The sequence below is a fragment of the Mirounga angustirostris genome, unplaced genomic scaffold (assembly GCF_029215605.1).
Source record: "Mirounga angustirostris isolate CCGP_5_RB_7025 unplaced genomic scaffold, mMirAng1.0.hap1 SCAF_1, whole genome shotgun sequence".
Taxonomy (NCBI): domain Eukaryota; kingdom Metazoa; phylum Chordata; class Mammalia; order Carnivora; family Phocidae; genus Mirounga; species Mirounga angustirostris.
In genome coordinates this window covers 182126245-182148561 of record NW_026991709.1, presented here as the reverse complement: position 1 = coordinate 182148561, position 22317 = coordinate 182126245, and the positions used below count along the sequence as shown (strand labels likewise).

Here is a 22317-nt window from a genome sequence, read left to right as displayed (position 1 = left end):
TCCTTCTACTTTGAGACTGTCCTGTTCTGCAAAGAGTCTAGGTGATTTTTAGGGGGAGGGAGGCTCAATTTCTCTCATTTCCCTTCTACCCACACAAGCCAAGCTCCTTTCCCTCATTCCTTCTGAAGAACATGTGCTAAACACTTCCCAAGTGGCCTCTTGCCTGCTTCTTGCATGTTTTGGGGAGAAACCGAGCCTAAATCGGGGGCAGCAAGCTGTGACCTATGGACCAAATCCCACTGTTGCCTATTTTTGTAAGCAAAGTTTTATTGGAGCAGAGCCACACCCATTGACTTACATACAGTCTATGGCTGCTTTCTAGCTGCAAATTGCTTCCCTCTGCCTCACTACCAGATTTTATGAAGAAACCCACATATTATCGGTTGCACGGCTATTTGCTATTTTGTAAATTTGTTAGGGGATGAGGTTGAAACATCGAAAATTTAAGTCCAAATCGACATAATAAAGGACACTTTTCAAAAAGGTTTCCGCGTGAGCCTCTCATCTAAAATCTCGGAAGACTTCACGAGTAGTTACTATTTACTCTTCAATGGCTCCCTCGGGGACCGTAATGGAGTGTGGCTGCTTTAAGAGTCCCTTTAAGTTGTGTAATATTTTTCCCGGTTCTTCCTGGCTAACACAAGCGCTTCACCAGTATTTGGGGGGGGGGGGGAATGTTGTGTATCAATTTCTCTCTTTTAGATTGGCATTGACCTAAATGAGTATTTCAGGCACAGCCTGGGTTCCAAAGACTGTGGTTTATGCTACTGGGCATAGTTAAAAGAAAGAAGAAACAACCCTCAAGGACAAAGTCAAAGCAAAATAGAATTTAATTCATAATCTCCTTGTAGGAATTGAGGGGCTCAGGAACACAAGACACTAAGCCCAGTGTCAGCTACAGGGATGGTGGTTCCATGTTCAGCTTTGCTTTAACAAGCAAGTTGGACATCTTTGCATCCTATCAACCAACCATCACATGTGAGAATGACCATGAGTAAGCCTCTGGATGAGGAGCTGCATCCTGGCCTCCAAAGAGTGTAGGATGAAGACGGAAACTTCGCATTTATATTTCTTTTAAATCTCATCCTGTTACACTATTCTTGGCATTTGCTTTATAATGTACATTTTATGTCATTCAGCAATGCATGAAAGGATGATGAATGAGCACGTGCTCAACAATTTTTTTAACAAAGGGGCGTGTGGACAAAATTCACCATTTTGCATTTCTTATCTCAGCATTTGATCAGCACTAGACTCTCAGGGGTCACAAACTGTAATGCCCCAGGGGGCCAGTGACTAAGTGGAGACACGTGCCCCATCTAGAAGGAGCAGCTGCTGTTCCGATCACCCGTTTTCTGGCCCACTGTCACCATGTGCAAACAAGGACTCCGCTTGACCCGATCTTTAGATTTTTTTCAAGAGAAACTGAAAAGCTCAAAAGCTCATTTTCATGTAAAAATTCATGATGTATGTGTGAAATCTCACCAGATTTAAATTTCGGAGACTTAGGCAGTGCCATGCTGCTCAAAGAACTCTACATGTGTTGGCCAGATTTGGCCCTTGGCCCTTCAGATTGCAACCTCTCCCTGGGTGTTATACCCCCAAATGTCCATGGTTAAATAAACTTGCAAAACACAACAGAATGGGGTCCTTCTTAGATATTCTTAATGAAGGTCGGTATATTAAATGTTCTCAGAAGTCATGCAAGCATGAAACCTGTTTAGGTATTTTAAAACCATGGTACCCCCAAATCATTAGCCTGTAAACCACTGTTCCCCCAAATCACCGGCCTGTGGACCCTCCTCGTTCCCACATTACAACAACCTGCAGGGATGGAGTTGCTAAGAATATACCCTGGGCTATAACTGAGCTAGGCAGGTCTTGCTACTATTACCCTCATTTTATACATGAAAACAATGGAGTCTGTGAAAGGCTAAGAAAATTGTTCAGGGTCATATTGCTAGTGAGGGACAGACTGTGGGTCAGACTTTAAAGCTAAAACTGTTTCTACTACATTTCACAGTGCAAGCTCCTCCCTACCCTGAAAAAGCCTGTGGATTTTGTTTTCTCTATAACTGGCACAGTAACAACTTCAGGATTCAGGATCTGTTCTTTGGTAGAATTGTTTAAGAAGAAAACCCACATCCTCTAAAAATATATCAATGACCCTGGTTCTATAAGTGGCATGGGGGCAGGGGTCTCAGTTTCTAGCATCACCTCCCCTGGGGAGGCTTTGTGGCTCCTCTCTTCTCCCACCCTGCTTTGCCCTGCCCTGGGCATTCTAAAACAGTTCCTCCTGCCCTCCCCACTCTCACCCTCTCTGGACCTCATCACCTTTCTCTCCACCCAACGAAGGCCCTGATTCAGCAGGCCTTGCCCAGCTCCCTCTGCAGACACCCAAGTGGGAGCCAGAGGGAGGGGTAGGTCAGGGCCTGGGATGAACAGGGAGGTCTGGGAGGTCCTGCTCTGTAGGGCGGGGGTTTGGAAGCAGGCTGGGCTGGCTGGGGTGCGGTCAGGGCTGAGAAGGGGTGAGGGAGGCCCGAATTATGGCCTGGCCCCTGTGAACACCATTTGGACACCAGATGCAGAATGAGGGCTGCCATTTGGACAGCCTTGAGCCAAAAACCCCATTCCCAGGAGTGAGGTATCCACCCCTGCTATGTCTTAAACATCCCCAGGGAGGCTTCTTCATCTCAAAAGGGGAATTCACCCCTCCCTTGGCAATCACTCCCAGGCTTAACTAACCAGCCTTAATGGGAGAGAGTTCATCCTCTGCTTCCAGAGAAACTCTTCCTGCTATGTTTCTTCTCAGAGTCTCTCCAGAGGCCCTGAGGGATGGGAGTCCCCGCCCTCCACATGTTAACCTTTGATAAACTTCAGGGCAACAGAGAGAGTAGCTGAGAGCATGAGACAGAACTGGGTTTGAGTCTCAGAGCATTAACTAGCTGTGTGACCTTCGGCAAGTTACTTAACATTTCTGTATAGTTTCTTCTATATAATGGGGTAAAAACACGATACCTTCAAGAGAAAAGAAAGCATACAACCATACAAAATCTTGCACATCAATATCCAGAGTGACATTTATAATAACCCCAAAGTAGAAACAACTCAAAGGCCTATTTTGGATAAACGAATGGACTATTAGACAGTCAGAGAAAGGAATGAAGTATTGGTAGCTCTAAGATGGGTTAACCTTGAACGCATTATGCTCAGTGTAAGAAGCTAGTTATAAAAGACCACATACGGCATGATTCCATTTATATGAAATGTTCAGAATAGGCAAATCCACAGAGACTGAAAGTAGTTAGTAGTTGCTTAGGCTTGGGGGGAGAGGGGAATGAAGAATGACTGCTGATGGGTATGGAATTTCCTTTTGGGGTGATGAAATGTTCTAATGTCGACTGTGGTTATGGTTGCAAACTGAATATAATAAAAACCACTGAGTTATATACTTTAGGTGGGTGAATTGTATGGTATGGGAATTATATCTCAATAAAACAGTAATTTTAAAAAAGGAGGAAAAAACCCCACAGAATCTACATCATAGGGTTATTGTTCAAATTACTGTTCAAATTAGCCTGTAAAATGTTTATCACAGTGCCTGGTAAGCCATCAGTAAATATTATCTTTGATAATAATAATAATAATATATGGTTACATTTATATCATAGAGTATCACATAAGCATTATGATACAGAATATTATATGTAACTAAACATTAAATATAAATTACATTAAAATAATTATAAAATTATTATTTTCACTCTGTCTCCTCTTCCTCTTAAAAACCTTATGATTTTGGAGTGGTCCTCCAGTTTTTTAAACATTATTAAAATTATTTTTGCACATTATGAATATTATGTTTCATAACATCTATAACATATTATCATAACTGTATCTAAAAGATGATTACTATATATTTTCATATATAAGAATACATTATTTCATGCTATATGAAGGTCTATAATACATGATACTGTATTTGATGATTATTAAGAAATATTATATTAGTAGTAGCATTCACCCTGTGACTTCTCTTCTTCTCTAACATTTCTGAATTTGGACCGGTTTCCCCAGTTCTTTGAAACGTTTCCTGGCCTCTTATACATTTGGAGAGAAAACAGCTCTGAGTTCGGAGAAATTAAATTACAACCCTGACTCTCATTCAACTGCCTCCTGTAGCTGTAACCCTAAAACAGGAAAAAGGCACCACGCTCCTGCAGCTGGAAGAGCGGCCGGACCGGCCAGGGCGACCTGCGGGGGGGCTCGGGGACTCACGCGTCGCGTCCCAATCCCCGTGCGCCCCCGCCACCCCCCCACCTGCTCCCTGCGGCTCGGGTCCCGGGGTGGCCAGCGGCGCTCTCCGAGCCCACCGGGGAGGGGGGAACGCGGAGGGGGGGGGAAGGGGTGCTGCCAAGCAGGTGTCCCATTTGCATTCCAGTGGCAAAGGGGCGCGCCCACTGGATCGGACAACAAAGACACCATTGAAGCAGGTGTCCCATTTGCATTCCAGTGGCAAAGGGGCGCGCCCACTGGATCGGACAACAAAGACACCATTGAAGCAGGTGTCCCATTTGCATTCCAGTGGCAAAGGGGCGCGCCCACTGGATCGGACAACAAAGACACCATTGAAGCAGGTGTCCCATTTGCATTCCAGTGGCAAAGGGGCGCGCCCACTGGATCGGACAACAAAGACACCATTGAAGCAGGTGTCCCATTTGCATTCCAGTGGCAAAGGGGCGCGCCCACTGGATCGGACAACAAAGACACCATTGAAGCCAGGGCTCCGCCTTCCGCAGCCCAGCGGGGACCGAGGGCGGTCTCCCCGGGAGGTGTTCGCTGCCCGCCGTCCCCACCCAGAGCTCGGCCCGATTCGGTCATGGGTGACCGCGGGACTTCTGAGAAACGCCAGCTGGGCCCAGTTGCTGCAACTTTAGGACCGTTTCCCACAGAGAGCGCCGAGGCCCTTTGAAAGGCTGGGACAACAGCACCTCCTTCCCGCTCACCCACAGTCCCAGCCACTCTGCAGAGTTTTCGGGGACACAACTACAAGCACACGCTGCGGGAGAAATGATGGCCAGACCTCAAATGCCCCAGCCATCTCTCCGTTTCCCTGAAGCCCTGCAGACCAGAGACCTGAACATGGCTGATTTTTCACACTTGCTGGGCAAACTTCTCTGTTAACGTGGTCATTTCAACGGTATCAATGAACTCAATGGGGAGGGAGGGGGCGGGGGGGATGAGGAACAACCTTATTTTGCAGATATCTTTGAGGTGCTTGGAGGTTGTGAATGACATGGTAGCAACTTTCTTAGAATTCTTTCTTATTTCTTATCAACTTTTGTATAATTGTGTGTATATATATATATATATATATATATATATATATATATATTACACACATATTTAAAAGTGCTTCAGAGGGGCGCCTGGGTGGCTCAGTTGGTTAAGCGACTGCCTTCGGCTCAGGTCATGATCCTGGAGTCCCGGGATCGAGTCCCGCATCGGGCTCCCTGCTCGGCGGGGAGTCTGCTTCTCCCTCTGACCCTCCTCCCTCTCATGCTCTCTGTCTCTCATTCTCTCTCTCTCAAATAAATAAATAAAATCTTTAAAAAATAAAAAAATAAAAGTGCTTCAGAGAGAAAAAGGAATATATTTATGAAAGTTTCCTCCCCCCGTGGAAAAACTGCTGGAAGCAAAGTCATTTAGAGGAAAAAGCCTAGCAAATTGGAATCACAGAGTATGGGAGCCGGACTCCCTGGCTATTATAAGGGCCTGAGGTAGTCATGCTGCTTCTGTGTGGCTGAGGAAAAGACCCTCACCAGCCTGTGCCCTGGGGCACAGGGCTGCCTAGCGGATGGTGGGGCTGCACTTATTTTTCACTCTGGCCCCCCTTGGCTGGGACATCCTTGAGGAAGGTGCAGTCTGCCCAGCCATTCGTGGGCGCTCTGGATATGTTCACCCCTGCCCCGCTCCCTGCTTAATTCTAAAAATGGAAGCTCAGAGATATAAACTGACTTCTGTCTGAAGTCACACAGCCAGTCACAAAGCTCTTCATGGTGAATGGAGCCCTAACAGCCCTTGCAGGTGCCCCCTTGAACCCACCCAAGGGGCAGTGGTTGCCAAGTGCCTTCCAGACAGCAGCATCTGTGGAGTCCCAGGCTTTTCTGTGAGCCCTTGAGTTCTCGAAGGAAGAGAAAAAAAAGGGCCCTGAAAAGAGTCATTTCAATGTTCTTTCATGCAAGTCCTGTAGTTTTGAAAAGAGGAGAAATAAAAGGATTGGACAAAAATGGAGGGGGATTTAACAGAGAAAATTTGAAAAGAATGAAGGACAGCAAATATTGTGATCTGGACCTAGAGTGAGTATGGATGCAGTCCCTATATTTAGCATTCCTGGGGCATCACATCTGCTCATATAACTGAGCCAATTCAATTTTCATTTTGAGCCCCCATCCTGCCATACTGGTGGGAATCTTAATCTCAGTCATTTTTGGGATTCCTCACTCTTGAGTCCTAGGGCCTAATTCTGAGCTGAGGGGTGGTGTGGTGGGGGTACATTCTAGCTGTCAGACCACAGAAGTGGTCTTAGGAATACCACTGTCACCATTCAGAGGCTGGTTCTGAAGCTTGTGACTGCTTCAGCAGGAAGCTTGGGACATAGGGCTCATCCTCACTGATGCGTCAATATTCCACTGAGCCATTTTTCTCTGGGATTCCAGCCCCACAGCACTTTTACCTTCAGGTTTCTCCAAGCTCACTCTCCAAGCTACCCTCTTTGCCTCTGCCCTCGAAAAGATAGGTTCTCTCTGCTTTCTGCCTTGCCACAAAATTGTGTTGGGGGCTCAGAAGCCCAGAATCTGCTATCTGCTTAAATGAGGGAAAGAGTGAAAGAAAAATGTACATATACAGAAAAAAATGAATTAATATGTCAAACTGCTCTCCAGTCCCACAAACATAGGATTTTGCTCCTGGATGGGACTCTGAAATTATTCAACCTAAGCCCCTTATTTTGCAAACCAGGTCTTGATGTTTAGAGAGACAAAGTGATTGAGCTGGTTAGTGTAAAAGGCAGGATGTAAAAGGGGAAAATTTCATGTGAATCAGGTCACATTTTAAATGTGTTTCACAGCTCATACTTCAACGAATTCCAGGAAAAAGTGTGCATTGAAGTTAAAAATAAAAACCCTTTTGTTACGTGAATAAATATCCCCAATTTCTACCTGTTTTATGTACTTATATTTAGGCATACAGGGTTTTCTTAGAGTAGGTTCACTTGTTTCCTAAAGAATTATTTTTATTGGATGTTACGTGCTCTTTTTTAAAAAAATTTTTTGTTTTTTAAGATTTATTTATTTATTTTAGAGAGACAGCTTGTGTGCATGTGAGCTGGGGGAGGGGCAGGGGGAGAGGAAGAGAATCCCCAAGCCAATTCCCCACTGAGCGTGGACAGGGCTCCATCCCACAACCCTGAAATCGTGACCTGAGCCGAAATCAAGAGTTGGACTTTTAACCAACTGAGCCACCCAGGAGCTCTGATGTATCAGGTTCTTTGAGATTATCTTCCTCAATGATGTTACCATAAAGATGAATTTATGTCCTGGTAATGGCGCAAACAGATACTGAGACGTGCCTCCTTGCAGAATTGTTTTCTTTGGTGCTTTCACCACTCAGAGGCCAGCATCTATCAGTAATAAGATGAAAAACCCTATAAACCCCACTCCCTGTCCTAGGCTGGCATTTAATATCTGCATATTCTTCCATTAGTCACTTCAACTCACAAGTGTGGTGACGTGAATGGAAAACGTGGAAGTAGCAGTCAGCTTACAAGTTCTTGGGTGTGCGCTTCCTCTGAAGCCAAGATGGAATGGAAGGTGGGGGCCACAACAGGCCTGCAAGATCTGGGCCATGTCATTAATACCTCCAAGTAGACAGCTGTCCCTTTGTTTTGAGAGGGGAGAGGGATTCCAGGAGAGGGCTCCTGAAGCCAAGGGAAAAGGGAGTGTGGTAAGAGATGGTCCTAAGAACAAAATCATTGCTTTTTTTCTCAAGCTCCCAGCTGGGCGTGAGAACCAGGGCACATTCCAGGCAAGAACCTACTACAGAGCTATGGATACTTCTAGTGGACCTGATGTGACTGGCTTTCTCTTAGCTCAGAATTAGATATAGGAATAATGGATGCCAACTTTTATTCTGCATTTTATTTGGTCAGATACTAGTTAAAAGCATTATCTTTTTAGCCCCAACAATCATCCAATGAAATAGGCACTGTTACTGTTCCTAATTTATAAACAAGGAAGCTAAGCACAGAGAAGTTAAGTTACTTGCTTCAGGCCACAGAGCAGAGCCATTATTTGAACCCGAGACTCTCCGCCTACGCGGGTAGCAGCCTTTACTGCCACACTAGATCACCTCCTGCTGTGGAGTCCCTCCCCATGAGATGGTTCATCTGCACATTATGCCCTCCAGGGTGGAGGATCTCTGGCCCACAAATTCGGCTGATGATAGAGTCAATGTGAATTTGATACTATGTGGCCTTGGAGTTCAGACTTAACTACCTGTGCCAATTCGCTTGGAGCATTGCAAAAGAATATTTCTCAACTCCACTTAATAACAGTTTATGCCTTAAAAACACCTCCCAGGTATTCTTTTAATGACTTCCAACATTAACATATGAGATGATGTCCAGAAGGATGGAGGGAAACTGAAAATTCATGTGGAGAATGGAGAAAAGCACACTGATAACGTCTCCCTGGCATGGGTAAGGATGTAGTGTCCACCCGTATATAAATAAACATGAGACCCATGTGGGTCCCCCATTTACAGACCCATCTTCCCATTCGCTCATACATTCAGGGATTCAATAACTCTTTACCGAGTGCCCATGATGTGCCCAATACGTAAGAGACAGCAGAGCATGACAATTAAGAGATGGACTCAAGTCAGGCTGCTTGGGTTAGAAACCCAGATCTGCAATGTATCATGTGCATGACCCTGGGCACATTACTTCACCATTTAGTGCCTTAATTTTCTCATCTGTAAAATGGGGATAAGTCTCCCTATAACTCTCAAGTGCTTAATTCATAGTGAGGATTAAATGGGTTAATACTAAATGAGTTCATACATGTGAAATGCTTAAAGTGAACATGGCCCATTGTAAGCACTATTTAAGTCTTTCTTATCATTAGATCGTAGAGAATTTGCCCCATTGCTGAGGCCAAAATCCTAGGAGGATCCTTCATTTTCCTCTTTCTCTTGTCCATCCCCCCGCCCCCGAAAATAATCTATAAATAATAAGTCCTTAGATCTTTATCTCCAGAATTTATCTCCCCAAACTATCTACTTTTCTCAGCCTCCACTGCTACCTAGTCTATGCCACCATCCTCTCTTTCCTGGACCACTGCAATGGCCATGTTCTTACCTCTTTATCATCTGCTCTCCAAAGTAATCAGAATGATCTTGGTAAAACATAGATCATTCCACTGTGCCTCTGAAAACCCTACCATTGGTTTCTCACTGCAGACAGAAGAAAATGCAAACTTCGTACTCTGTCCTAGGTGAAGAGCTGCCAGAGAAAAAACAGGTCAAATGTGAATTTCAGGAGAACAATAGTTTTTTAGCATAAGTATGTCCCAAATATTGTCACTGAACATGGCCTGCGTTTTCATTTTCTTAGCTGCTAGCCACCAAATCTTAGGTAACTTCTTCCATGTTTACTCTTAATGGCAAAACTGTTTTTATTATATCCATACCACGTATCACTTTCTGAAATACTCTTGTTGATTATGGTTGCCCACTCACTAGAATTCAAGTGCTACAGGGATACAGACCTTGTCTTTCTGAGTCACTGCTGTATTTTCAGGACTTAGATCTGTGCCTGGCATATAATAGGTACACGACAAATACTTGTTGAATAAAGAGGACTAACACCCACCAATACTTTCCTAGTGCTTATGAGGCGCTTGGGTGCTCTGCTAATTACTTTTCATGATTTACCTCATTGAAACCTCAAAATAATGCTATGAGGTAGGTTCTATTATTACATCCACTCAATAAGGATGTGCTAAAAATAATAACAAAGGCTATGCTGGTTATAAAGCTATTTTAGCTCCACATCTATACTCTGCCAGTGATGCTGGGGCTGCACTCCACAAGCCCTGCTTCTGTTTTGCCTGCAGCTTCCTGTTAGGTTCGCGCATAGGGGAGGCTAGAGAAAGGAAGCAAGGAGGAGAGAGGAGACCTGCTCCTGCTGGTTTTGTCGCTGTTGCTGTAAACTGGGCAGCGCCCTTTGGTTCCAGCTGTAGGTCTTTCCATTTCCAGAACCAGGCTCATCAAACTCTTTCAGACACATCAGTACCAGCAAGCACCTGAACCTCAAAGGACTTAGCTCCAGTGGAGGGGGGCCTCCTCTCTCAAGCCTCTTATTTTCCCTCCTTCCCATTCCCTCTTACTCCACCCCCCCCATTTCTCTTAAGGGTTTCTATTAAGTTTTAATAACCCAATCTCTTTGTTCCCCTAACCTGTGGGATGGCAGCAAGCTTTCTGCTCTCGGTACCTCTGTGATACCCTAGTGTCCCTTTTGTGCTTTTTTGATTTCCTTATGCATGGTTAATAATCCTTTCTGATGAAATGCTTGAGATCTTGACTGATGCCAGAAACTGAGCGCACAGAATTAACAACCGTATTGACTGACAGCCAAGCAGCAGTACGATGCTTACACAATTAGCTTCAATAAAAGGAAGAAAGTTAGAAATGCCCCTGGAGAGGAACAGACAAGACGAAGACTGATTTGGCAGTGTCTATTTAAATCTATTATAATGATTCCCAGCAGGCAGGAACATATTGTAGGATCTTGGCAACTCCCACTTGGAGCTGGGCAGGGTCAATTCTTAGAAAAGTGATGTTGGATAGACAATCCAATAAATGTTATTCCCACCATTGTTTCGGATCCAACCCAAGAACAGCTTCCTCCACAGAACCTGCTGTGGCAGATACCCTCCGGTGCTCCTCAGGGCCCCAGAGCTCCTTACTCCTAGCCAGGATTCCATGATAGAGTGGAAAAGGCAGGATGGAACTCTCACGGCATTCCTCGGGGTGGAGGAGCTTATGACCCGTTCTGGCCAAAGAACTATAAGAAGAAATGGCTGGAGGAGGTATCTGGGGAAAAGTTTGTTCAGAGAGATGCCAAGAGACTGTGCCTCATTAAAAGCCCCGCCCCTCCCCCACCGCCCCGTTCTCTTTGCTGTCCTGGCTTCCTCCTGCTTCCTGCTTTCAAATGTGGCTGCCATACTGGACACTGATGTGACCAGCCCAAAGATGAAGGGTTATTGAGGAGGACAGGAAAAACCTATGTCCTTAATGACACTGTTGAGATGCTGAATCAGCGTAGGAAGAGCCAGCTTCAGACTTCTTGTTCAGAAAGTAAGACTTACGGCCCCCTGGGTGGCTCAGTTGGTTAAGCAACTGCCTTCGGCTCAGGTCATGATCCTGGAGTCCCTGGATCGAGTCCCGCGTCGGGCTCCCTGCTCAGCAGGGGGTCTGCTTCTCCCTCTGACCCTCTTCCCTCTCGTGCTCTCTGTCTCTCATTTTCTCTCAAATAAATAAATAAAATCTTAAAAAAAAAAAAAAAGGAGCCCTGGTAGAAAGTAAGACTTATGGTTTAGGTCACTGTTAGTTTTCTGTTTCTTGTATTTTAACACATTTTACCTGGTCCATCTTCTAATCTCCCAGCTGGAGGCAACTTTCCTTTCGGCTCATGAATCCTCCTTTTGAATTACCCTATCATTTTGTCTTAGAGTCTGTTTAACTTTCATATAGGAAAATGATTTATAAATGCATCTTCTTTCCCCTACCAGACTTCAAGCTATTAAGGCCAGGAACTCTAATTCACCTGGATACTTGATATTGCCTCCAGCAGAGCGCCTAACACATGGCAAATACTTAATAAAGGCATATGCATATCCTCTACCTCTACCTTATGCAGATGTAGGGTGATGTCTACAGCTTATATTTGCTGTTTAGGATTTGTACTGTCTGAGAAATCTTATTTAAAAGCCCCAACTCTGGATTCAGATGGAACTGGGTACCCACCTTGGCTCAGCTCCCTGTTAGCTAGGTGGCTCTGGGTAAATTCTTCTATCTCTACATTTTACCATGCTCCAAGTTCCCATTCAAATACCACCTTCCACATGAAGCAGTCTGTGCTCTTGCTCTCTCTCTCTCTCTCTCCCCAATTTGGAAGTATTATTTTCTTCTTCTTAACTCATCATTCCCTTTTCTGAAATATTGAATTTTTAAAAAGGATTTTATTTATTTATTTGAGAGAGAGAGAGCGCCAGCAAGGGGTGGAGAGGGACAGAGAAACAGACTCCCCAAGGCGCAGGAAGCCCGACACGGGGCCCGATTCCAGGACCCCAGGATCATAACCTGAGCTGAAGGCAGATGCTTAACTGGTTGAGCCACCCAGGTGCCCCTGAAATATTGAATTTTAAATTAATTTTTACATATGTGTCATCATTCTATCACACATGTTTCTGCTACTTGATGCTTTTCACTTAATGTGCTTTTTTAAATTAAGTATAGTCGACACACAATGTTTCAACGGTTTCAGGTGTACAACAGAGTGATTTGACAAGTCTATACGTTATGCTGTGCTTACCACAAATACAGCCACCATCTGTCACCATACAACGCTATGACAATAACGTTGACCATATTCCCTATGCTGTACCTTTTATCCCCATGACTTAGTCATTTCATAACTAGAAGTCTATATCTCCCACTTTAATGTGTTTTGAAGATCTTTTTAGTTCTACATATTTAGATCCACCTTATCATAGTACTTAATAGTATAGATCCATCAAGATATATTTAATTATCCCAATATTAATGAACCTTTGTGTTGTTTCCAGTTTCTGCACATTATATAAAATTCTACAATTAACGTACATGCTTTTTGCTATCCATGAGCAAGTATTTCTCTAGGGCAGACATCAAGATGTACACAGGTAGATAGATACACATTTAGAAATTTAGCAGGCTACACCAAATACCTTCTAATTAGGTAGTAACAGTTAATAGGAGTCAAAATCATTCAAGTGCTCTTTCTTTGACTTTGCTTATCTTCTCAGATTCTGGAACAAGAGCAGTTAGGGGCCCTTCAGCTGGTCCGAACAGTGTGTCGCCCTGCTTTGTTACCCATTCCCCACTGTCCCCCGAGGAGGGGGAAGAGCACAGGTCTCAGAGGCCACCAGCTGGCTCTGCCACATTCCAGCCATGTCACCGCCGAAGTGGTACCAGACCTCTCTGAGCTCTTGTTTCCTTATTTGTGAAACTGTATGAGAAGAGTTCTCATGTACTGAGGAGGCAGATAATGCTCAGCAACCTCTTCCCCTCATGACCTTCTTCTCCTTTTTCTGTCTTTCCCTGGCATTCTTCAGTCCTTGGAGGTCTATGGGGAGTTTGTTGTATTTATATTCCAAATAAGGAATGGTGCCATGAGTTTGAAATAAAGAGGAGCATTGATCTTCAGTAGAGAATTCCACCCTCTGAGACTGTTTGCTTGGACAACACGGGCGGATGTGTCCCATTCATCTCGGAGTCAGGCCAACATTCTGAGCAAATCCTACCCATCGTCAATCCCCAATTAATAATGGTTGAACAGATAAATCAGTTCTGCATTCACTGCAGCACTGTCATGATGACACTCTTCTGGGGACCAGGGGTTTCCAAAGAAATTAAAAGCCAAACCAATCCCTGTTTGCCATTTTGATGACATGATTGAGAACTGAGGCATTATCACTTCAATCTAGGGATGCAAATGTCGTCTCAACGAAACAAAAGAAAATTTCTGACATCAGTGTTAAAAAAGGGGGAGTGAAACTCAGCAGAATCCCTTGCAGTGCCAAGGAGGAAGCAACGTCCTCCATTTGTTAGAGAGGTCAGATGGAGGGATGAAACTGACCAGCAGCCTGAAAGCAGACAGAGTCCTTCAGAAATGCAAGAAGAAGAGAAGCTTCTCAGAGTCAGGCCCCATAGGAAGATCAAGTGAAAGAGGTCTGGATAAAGAAATGACTTTACAGCCCCTACAACTCTGTGGAAAACACAGCTGCTCCAGGAAGCACTGTGTTCAGGCAGATGAAATGCACAGATTTTTCTTGAGAAACATCATGACATTAAGAAAAAGACTCAACAGGGGCGCCTGAGTGGCTCAGTCGGTTAAGTGTCTGCGTTCGGCTCAGGTCATGATCCCAGGGTCCTGGGATTGAGCCCCGCATCGGGCTCCCTGCTCTGCAGGAAGCCTGCTTCTCCCTCTCCCACTCCCCCTGCTTATGTTCCCTCTCTTGCTGTGTCTCTGTCAAAAAAATAAATAAAATCTTTAAAAAAAAGAAAAAAAGAAAGACTCAACAATATTTCAACTAGGTGAAGACCGCTTGCACAGAGGTTGAAAAATTTAGCATGTTATGGAAAAACTCCCTGCTGGCATTTTAATAACCTCCATATTAAAAATGATAACTTCCTTCAAAGGGAAACCTTTTAATATACATTTTTAAAAAACCAAGGGTTAGAAAACTTTTCTTAAAAATGAGCAAGCCACCTCATAGGGTCAATTAAAACTGAGCTTACAGTTTGAGAAGCAACTAAATTCAATGATACTTTTATTCACTTATAATAATAACTGTAACATGATACATATAATATAAACATAATTTATGTAACATGTATAATAATTATAGATATATGTGATATATTATATAGAATATGAATATAACATGAAGTAATAAAAACAATTTAGTCTCATACTAATAATACCTAATAATAATTTATTTATTTATTTTTCTAATAATACTTAATACTTATAAAAGGCTTTCTATGTTCTGGGCCCTTAAGCATTAAAACAGGGAGGTGTTCTTAAGTTTATACAAAGAAGCCAAGACTGAGAAAGGTTGCTAACTTGCCCAAGGTCATGCACTTAGTAAAGGAAAAAGCTGGGATTTTTTTTTTTTTTTTTAAGATTTTACTTATTTATTTGTCAGAGAGAAAGAGAGATTGAGAGTGTGAGCAGGGGGAACAGCAGGCAGAGGGAGAAGCAGGCTCCCTGCTGAACAAGGAGTCCAATATGGGACTTGATCCCAGGATCTCCGGATCATGACCTGGGCCAAAAGCAGACGCTCAACCGACTGAGCCACCCAGGTGTCCCGAAGCTGGGATTTTAATCAGTGTGATGTGACTCCAGAATTCACGCTTTTAACTTTTGGATGTGAGGTTCTACTCTGGGCATTATGAGGCACACGACACATTAAGCTAACCTATGCTGAAACATGCTACATTTCGTTGGTGAGATCCACATAGATGTAAGCAACTCCAACACCAGGCAGAACAGGTAATGCACCAAGGAGAAATTCTGGTAGTAAGCAACAGAAACTGATCATCTGATTTATGCAGTAAAGGAAGTTACTGTAAAGATGTTGATAATATCACAGAATCACTGCAAAGACTGATAACTAGTATTAGAGACTAAGTGAGGCCATCTGAAAGCAAGATACTCATCAACGAATCTTCCTTCAACCAGATATAACTATGTTTAATATGAAAAGAAGAAAAAAGTTGAGAACGTAAGGATTAATCTTTCTTAGTTTGTTAAACACAGAATACCTAGCGTTAACCACACTGAGGATGGTTTCCAAGTTTCTTCACCTGTTTGTATAATGGAGAGTAAAAAAGATTTGTAAGGGTCTGGTTGATTTTCACAGGAGGGTGTTAAGAGGTTATATTTGGGATGTCTTATTAGTGTCGTGGAGCTGTCAGAATTTTCTGGATTTGGGGAGGAGGCAAAGCAAAGCATACATGAAAGGGACCATCATGCCCCACCCCGAGAATTTTAGTGCCTAAATAAGTCTCCATGACTTTAGTAAACATGTAAAAAATGTCTCCCAATATTTATGGTGATAAGTCATACACCAAATCTGTGATCTTTTTGAGACAAGAATTTTGTTTCTTTTCAGAGATCATTATGGCACCAGGACGACTGAGGCTCAGGAAACTTTAGCAGATGATCCAGGCAGAATGATGACATCGGGTAAATGATTCTCTCCTTGACTTTGAGTCTCTGCCACCCTGGCCATCATACATATTTTACGGACCTGCCAACAGTGCCTTCCTCTTTTTTTTGAAGAGTATAAAGATTAAATTCACTTCTCTTTCCCTGAGCGCACACAGATGGCTTATCTGCTCTGGGGTTTTGTGTTTTCAAGCCCCTACTTGTAACCTCTCAGAACTTATCTAAAAATAATCACCAAAGCTGCAAATCCAGATTTTCAGATCAGGAAATATTCTCTGATTTATGAACTGTACAAGTTGGATGTAACTGACAAAGCCTCGTCACTCATCACAGACTATTTCTCTCCAGCTTGCCTCTCTCCCTATCTCTCTGTGCATGGCTCAGAAACCCCATTTAAGATGAGATTACAACATAGCCTCTTTAACCTTAGCAGCTGGGCCATCAGCGCTGGCCTTTGGTTCTGAGACCAGTGAATGAGCCCCAATGCCTGCCTATACTGATCAACATGATGTTCTTCTGAACACAGAGATGCAGCCTGAATTGCTTTTGGTAAAATTCCATTCCAGGCAAACACCTGGATTCATGCCACTGATTGGACCTGTGCAGACATTTGTCTATCTTCTGAGAATTATTCTTCAAAATGCTGGAAGACATAAAGTTTTACGTATCTCCAAATCCAAAATGAAAAATGAGATCTGGTTTATGTGCTACAAATTGAAAAGGCCTGCTACCTCTCATACCTGTGGACCTCCTAATCAGAAGAATAGAATTTCCTTTTTTAGTTTAGAAATACCTTTTATAGCATTATTCACAATAGCCAAGATATGAAAACAACCTGTCTGTCAACAGATGGACAAAGACTATATATAAAAATATATATATAAAATATATAAAATGAATATCTTCATAAACTATATAGTTTATGAAGAATAGTTTTCCTTTTGCTTGATGACTTCACATTCTCTTTCCAAGTTTCCCAGTCAAAAGTATGACCAACTCAACTTGGAATAACTTCCTGCTCATGACAGGAAGAGAAAAAAGTCCCTTTGCTTTTCCAGTGGTAGGAGGAGATAAATCTCCCAAGGAAAGAAAAAAATCCTCTGGCTACACTTCCCTGACTCGAGAAAGAGCATAACTAGGACACAGGTCTTTTGACTTTGAATCCATTACATATGCTGGACTTGCAAATCTAACTGTCCACAGTAGCCAGATGGGTAATATAAAAATGAAGCAGGCCATATTTGTCTTATAATGGCACCTGTGGCCGCGATAGTTCCTGCTCCCCAAATATTCTGTGTGCTCCCCTACAGTTAGCTTAGGACCCTGTGACTATTTCTGACCAATGGACCATGCATGGAAGCAACTGTCTCACTTCTCGGTCAGGGCTGTTGACAGCAAGGGCACACCTCCATTTCTCTCTTCCTTCACTGCTGTGACTTTAGATTTCAAGTCTCCCGTGTAAGAGGAAGATAGTCCCCGATCTACATTCTATAGTATGCAAGGTAGGAAGAAATCTATTGTTAAGCCACTGAGATTCTTCAAGTTTTGTCCAGAGCGGCAGCTAATATTAATTACCCAAATGTGACATCTTAAACTGTCTACTTGAACACAGATATGCTTTGTTTCTCGAACATTCCCAGTGAAACATGTTGTCTCCTGTTTTTCTTAAAAAAATCTAATGCTTGCAAACCATACATTAGATATGGAGTCCATATCCAAAATACATAAAGAACTCCTGTAACTTGGGGCACGTGGTTGGTTCAGTCCGTTAAGACCCCGACTCCTGATTTCAGCTCAGGTCATGACCTCAGGGTCGTGAGATTGAGTCCCGAGTTGGGCTCCTCACTGGGCATGGAGCCTGCTTCAGATTTCCTCTCTCCCTCTGCCCTTCCCCCCACTCATGCTCTATCTTTCTCTAAAATAAATAAATAAAATCTTTTAAGAAAAGAACTCATATAAAATGACAACAATAACAAATTCTATTAAAAAATGGACAGAGGAACTAAACAGACATTTTTCCAAAGGAGACATCCAGATGGTACACAGAAAGATGCTCAACATCGCTCATCATCACGGAAATGCAAATCAAAACCACAATGCGATAGCACCTCACACTTGTTAGAATGTCTATCATTAAGAAGACAAGAGATAACAGCTGTTGGTCAGGTTGGAGAAAAGGGAACCCTCGTGCACCATTGGTGGGAATGTAAATTGGTCCAGCCACTATGGAAAACAGTATGGAGGTTCCTCAAAAAATTAAAAATAGAACTACCATATGATCCAGCATTCCACTTCTGGGTATATATTTCCAAAGGAAAATGAAAACAGGTTATTGAAGAGATACCTGCACCCCCATGTTTATTATAGCATTATTCACAATAGCCAAGATATGAAAACAACCTGTCTGTCAACAGATGGACAAAGACTATATATAAAAATATATATATAAAATATATAAAATGAATATCTTCATAAACTATATATATATATATATATATAGAGAGAGAGAGAGAGAGAGAGAGAGAGAGAATGAAATATTATTCAGCCTCAAGAAAGAAGCAAATCGTGCTGTTTGCTGCAATATGGACAGACTTCGAGGTCATTGTGCTAAGTGAGATTAGGCAGGCAGAGAGAGGGAAACTCTGTATGCTATCACTTATATGTGGGATCTAAAACAGCCTGGCTCACAAAAATGGAGAGTGGAATGGTGGTTACCAGGGGCTTGGGGGGGGAGGGGGTGGTGGGGAACTGGGGGATGTTAAAGGTACAGACTTGCAACCAGTAGATAAGTAAGTCCTGGAGCTCTAACACACAGCACGGTGACTGCAGTAGACAGTATTGTATTATAAACCTCAAATTGGCTAAGAGACTAGATCTTAATTACTGTCACCACAAAAAAGAAATGATAATTACCTGACATGATAGAGGTGTTACCTAATACTATGGTGGTAACCATACTGCAATATATAAATGTATCAACTCAGCACACTGTAACCTTCAGCTCACAAATGTTACATATAAATAACATCTAATTGTAAAAGTTAAAAAAGACTAATAATGTTAGTGGTTAAAATTTATTTTGTCATCACAATGTTCCTTTATTATTCCCAGTTTACAGAAGAGAAGACTGAGGCACAGGGAAGCTAGGCAACTGGCCAAAGGTCACATACAAGTGGAAGTAGAGTTGATAGATTTGACAAATAAAAATACATGGGACATACACCAAAAATAATTCAATGTTTATCTGAAATACAGGTGTAATTGGCTTTCCTATTTTTTTTTTTTTAATCTGGCAAGCCTAAGTAAAGAGGACCTACCAGAATTTGACCCTAGACAGTCTGACTCTGAATCCATGAGCTTCACCATATGCTCCTCTATTTCCCAGGCTAGTTTCAGTTTTATACTTTTATTAAATACATGGGTGAAAGCAGTATTCATGTTCCTCTCAACTCTATTTTTGACAGCAAACCAATACAAGTGGAATAAGTAAAATGACAAGTGGCCAATGATCAGTCACACGCCAGGGAGTAGTGGGGTCTATGACAAATTTGAGACCATATGTTTCATCTAAAGAGAGCAGTTTCTACTAAGTGTTGTACATTATTGCCTTGTGGGCATGCAGGCCTCCCTAAAAGAAACCAGAAAGCTAGATTTTTTTTTTTTTTGGTGATGTTCTCCTGTTTAAGATGTTGGCAACTCAATTAGAATAATTATAATCTTGCCTGGGTCCACATAGTTCAAGCCACACAGAACAGGTCTATAGGCTGGAATCAAGCTCTGGGTCACTGGGTATGATCTCTACATTCACAGGAAGAATCTTCCTAACCCACTGTTGGATTAGGTTGCTGGGAACTCTCACCCTCTATATTGCCTTCTCCCCTTGGAGGAACTAGTTTTAGGACTATACTATAATTATTAGGTGTATATTTAACTGAAGCCAACAGTTCAGTTATTGAGCTTCTGCTAGGGCAAGGCATTGTGCTAAGTACTACAGGGCTGTAGATATGAGCAAGTTACATGCCCATCTTCCCTCCTATCCACAAATCCTAATAAGATAAGTAAGTAGAATACCAGGGTAGATTGGGGGTAAGCCATGAAGAGAGAGACAGACCCAGCATGAAGTGTATTTGAACAAAAGAGAGGCACCTGATTGAGTCAACTTGGAATAATTTCATAAAGAAGATCTCATTTTGAAAGACTATGAACAGGCAGGATTTCAGTAAACTTCAAGAGAGTTAAAAAAAAGGAGGGGGGTAATAGTATAGATGAGGGCATGGACTTGAGAAAGTTTTCAGTTTGGCTGAAGCAGGAAATGGTTCTAGAATTTGGAGTGAGATCAGGTTGGAAGAGGAGATTGAGGACCAGGCAAAGGAAGATTAAAATCAAAATTGCACACTCTCATGATATATTTTGACACCTTCTATCAGCCCCGTACTCTGTATAATCCAAGGCGCTCACTGCTATTTTTCCATTTGTCCACATGGATAGCATAGCTGCTCTGTATCTGGGAACACGGAGAGAGGTTGATTAGTTTCCTCAAGGTAACAGAGAAAATCAGAAAGGTAAGATCAACAAAGAAATCATCTAAGTTATGGGTTGGCAAACTTCCTGTCAAGCGCTAGATAGCAAATACTTTCAGCTTTGTGGGTCATTCTGTTTTTGTTGCAACTGCTTAACTCTGCCATTGCTGGGTGAAATAGACATATCCAAACAGATGGGTGTGGCTGTGTGTCAATAAAACTTTATTCATAAAAACAGGCAGCAGGCTGGATTGGGTCATGGCTATAGTTTGCTGACACCTGGCCTAAACTTTTTTTTTTAAAGATTTTTATTTATTTATTTGGGAGAGAGAGAGGGTGAGAGAGAGCGAGAGCACAAGAGAGGACAGGGTCAGAGGGAGAAGCAGACTCCCCACTGAGCAGGGAGTAAATTTTTTCATAATACAGTTTCATAGGTACTTGGGAATGCTTGCTGACTAAAGAAAGTCATGTTCCCTGAAACGTAATATATACATCAACAACAACCTAACACAATGCATTTGTTCTTCTGGGAGGCAGGCTTTCTATTGCCTTCCCCTCCAACCATACTCAATTGCATCAAGTCCCACTGATGATTTTTAAACATCTTTCTCCACATCCACTGTCACCACTATCACTTCTCATCTGAACGATTCTAGCAGATGCTTAGTGTCCACACATATCCACCCCTGTCGCCATCTAATTCAGCCTCAACATGGAAGCCCAATCTAAGAGCAGATACCCTCTGCTTAAAACTCAAAGGAATACCCCCTTATTTTGAGTAAAAGCTAAGCTTTTACTAATCCAGAGGCCCTTGAAAACTCTCATCTCATCTGTGACAACCCCATATCCTTTTCACGCCACATTCTTTGCTTTCTTCTCAGATGAGATGATGCTTTCTTGCCACAGGGCCTTTGCACAGTCAGTCTCCTCTTTTTCTTTCTTTTTTTTTTTTTAAAGATTTTATTTATTTATTTGAGAGAGAGAGAATGAGAGACAGAGAGCACGAGAAGGAAGAGGGCAGAGGGAGAAGCAGACCCCCCTGCTGAGCAGGGAGCCCGATGCGGGACTCGATCCCAGGACTCCAGGATCATGACCTGAGCCAAAGGCAGTCGCTTAACCAACTGAGCCACCCAGGCGCCCAGTCTCCTCTTTTTCATTCCCCTTTCCTCCATTTGTCTAGTTCAAAGCTCTGTGTTCAGAGTTCAATTTCCTGGCTCTCTAAACTGCTCTTTCACACCAACCTCAGAGTACTTCATACATTTATAATCAAGTAATGAATTACCTGATTCACAGTTTAATGCCTGTTTTCCTGCTGCTTCTACTCACCCATGTATATCTTAGTACTCAGCACAAGTGTCCTTCAAGTAGCAGGTATTCTATAAGTACCTGCTGAATGAATGTATGCCACGACAGCATCTTACGTGTGGAAAGGACCTTAGAGACTTAATTAATTGAATCTTCTGTTCGAAACAACATTCTCAATAATTTTGGGGGATTTCTAAGGTGCTGGGCTTGTCCTTTGGCTTCAGCAATCTAAAGCAGCCCGATTTTTTCTAATGTTGAACTCTTTACAGGAACCTTTGTGAAAAATGCCAATCACAAGCCCCCAGATGTGTTCAGGCTTATGTAACTGTGGATATCTCCCCTACAGCTAGTGATTTTTTTCTCCCTGCATCTTCCACTTCTCATAATTTTCCAATTTTTCTATAACGATCATGTGTCACTCTGAAAATGAGTAAA

General features: G+C 42.7%; 1 long non-coding RNA gene across 2 annotated transcripts; it reads left to right on the top strand.

The window, feature by feature from the left end:
• Window positions 1-4184: 4184 nt before the first annotated feature.
• Window positions 4185-18754, top strand: LOC123833650 (uncharacterized). 2 transcript variants are annotated; one of them, XR_006788319.3, is made up of 3 exons: window positions 4185-5200; window positions 8640-8758; window positions 16002-18754. It is a non-coding gene; the product is annotated as an uncharacterized LOC123833650 (long non-coding RNA). The 2 variants fall into 2 exon arrangements; XR_006788320.3 differs by lacking the exon at window positions 16002-18754 and adding an exon at window positions 13128-14308.
• Window positions 18755-22317: the final 3563 nt, after the last annotated feature.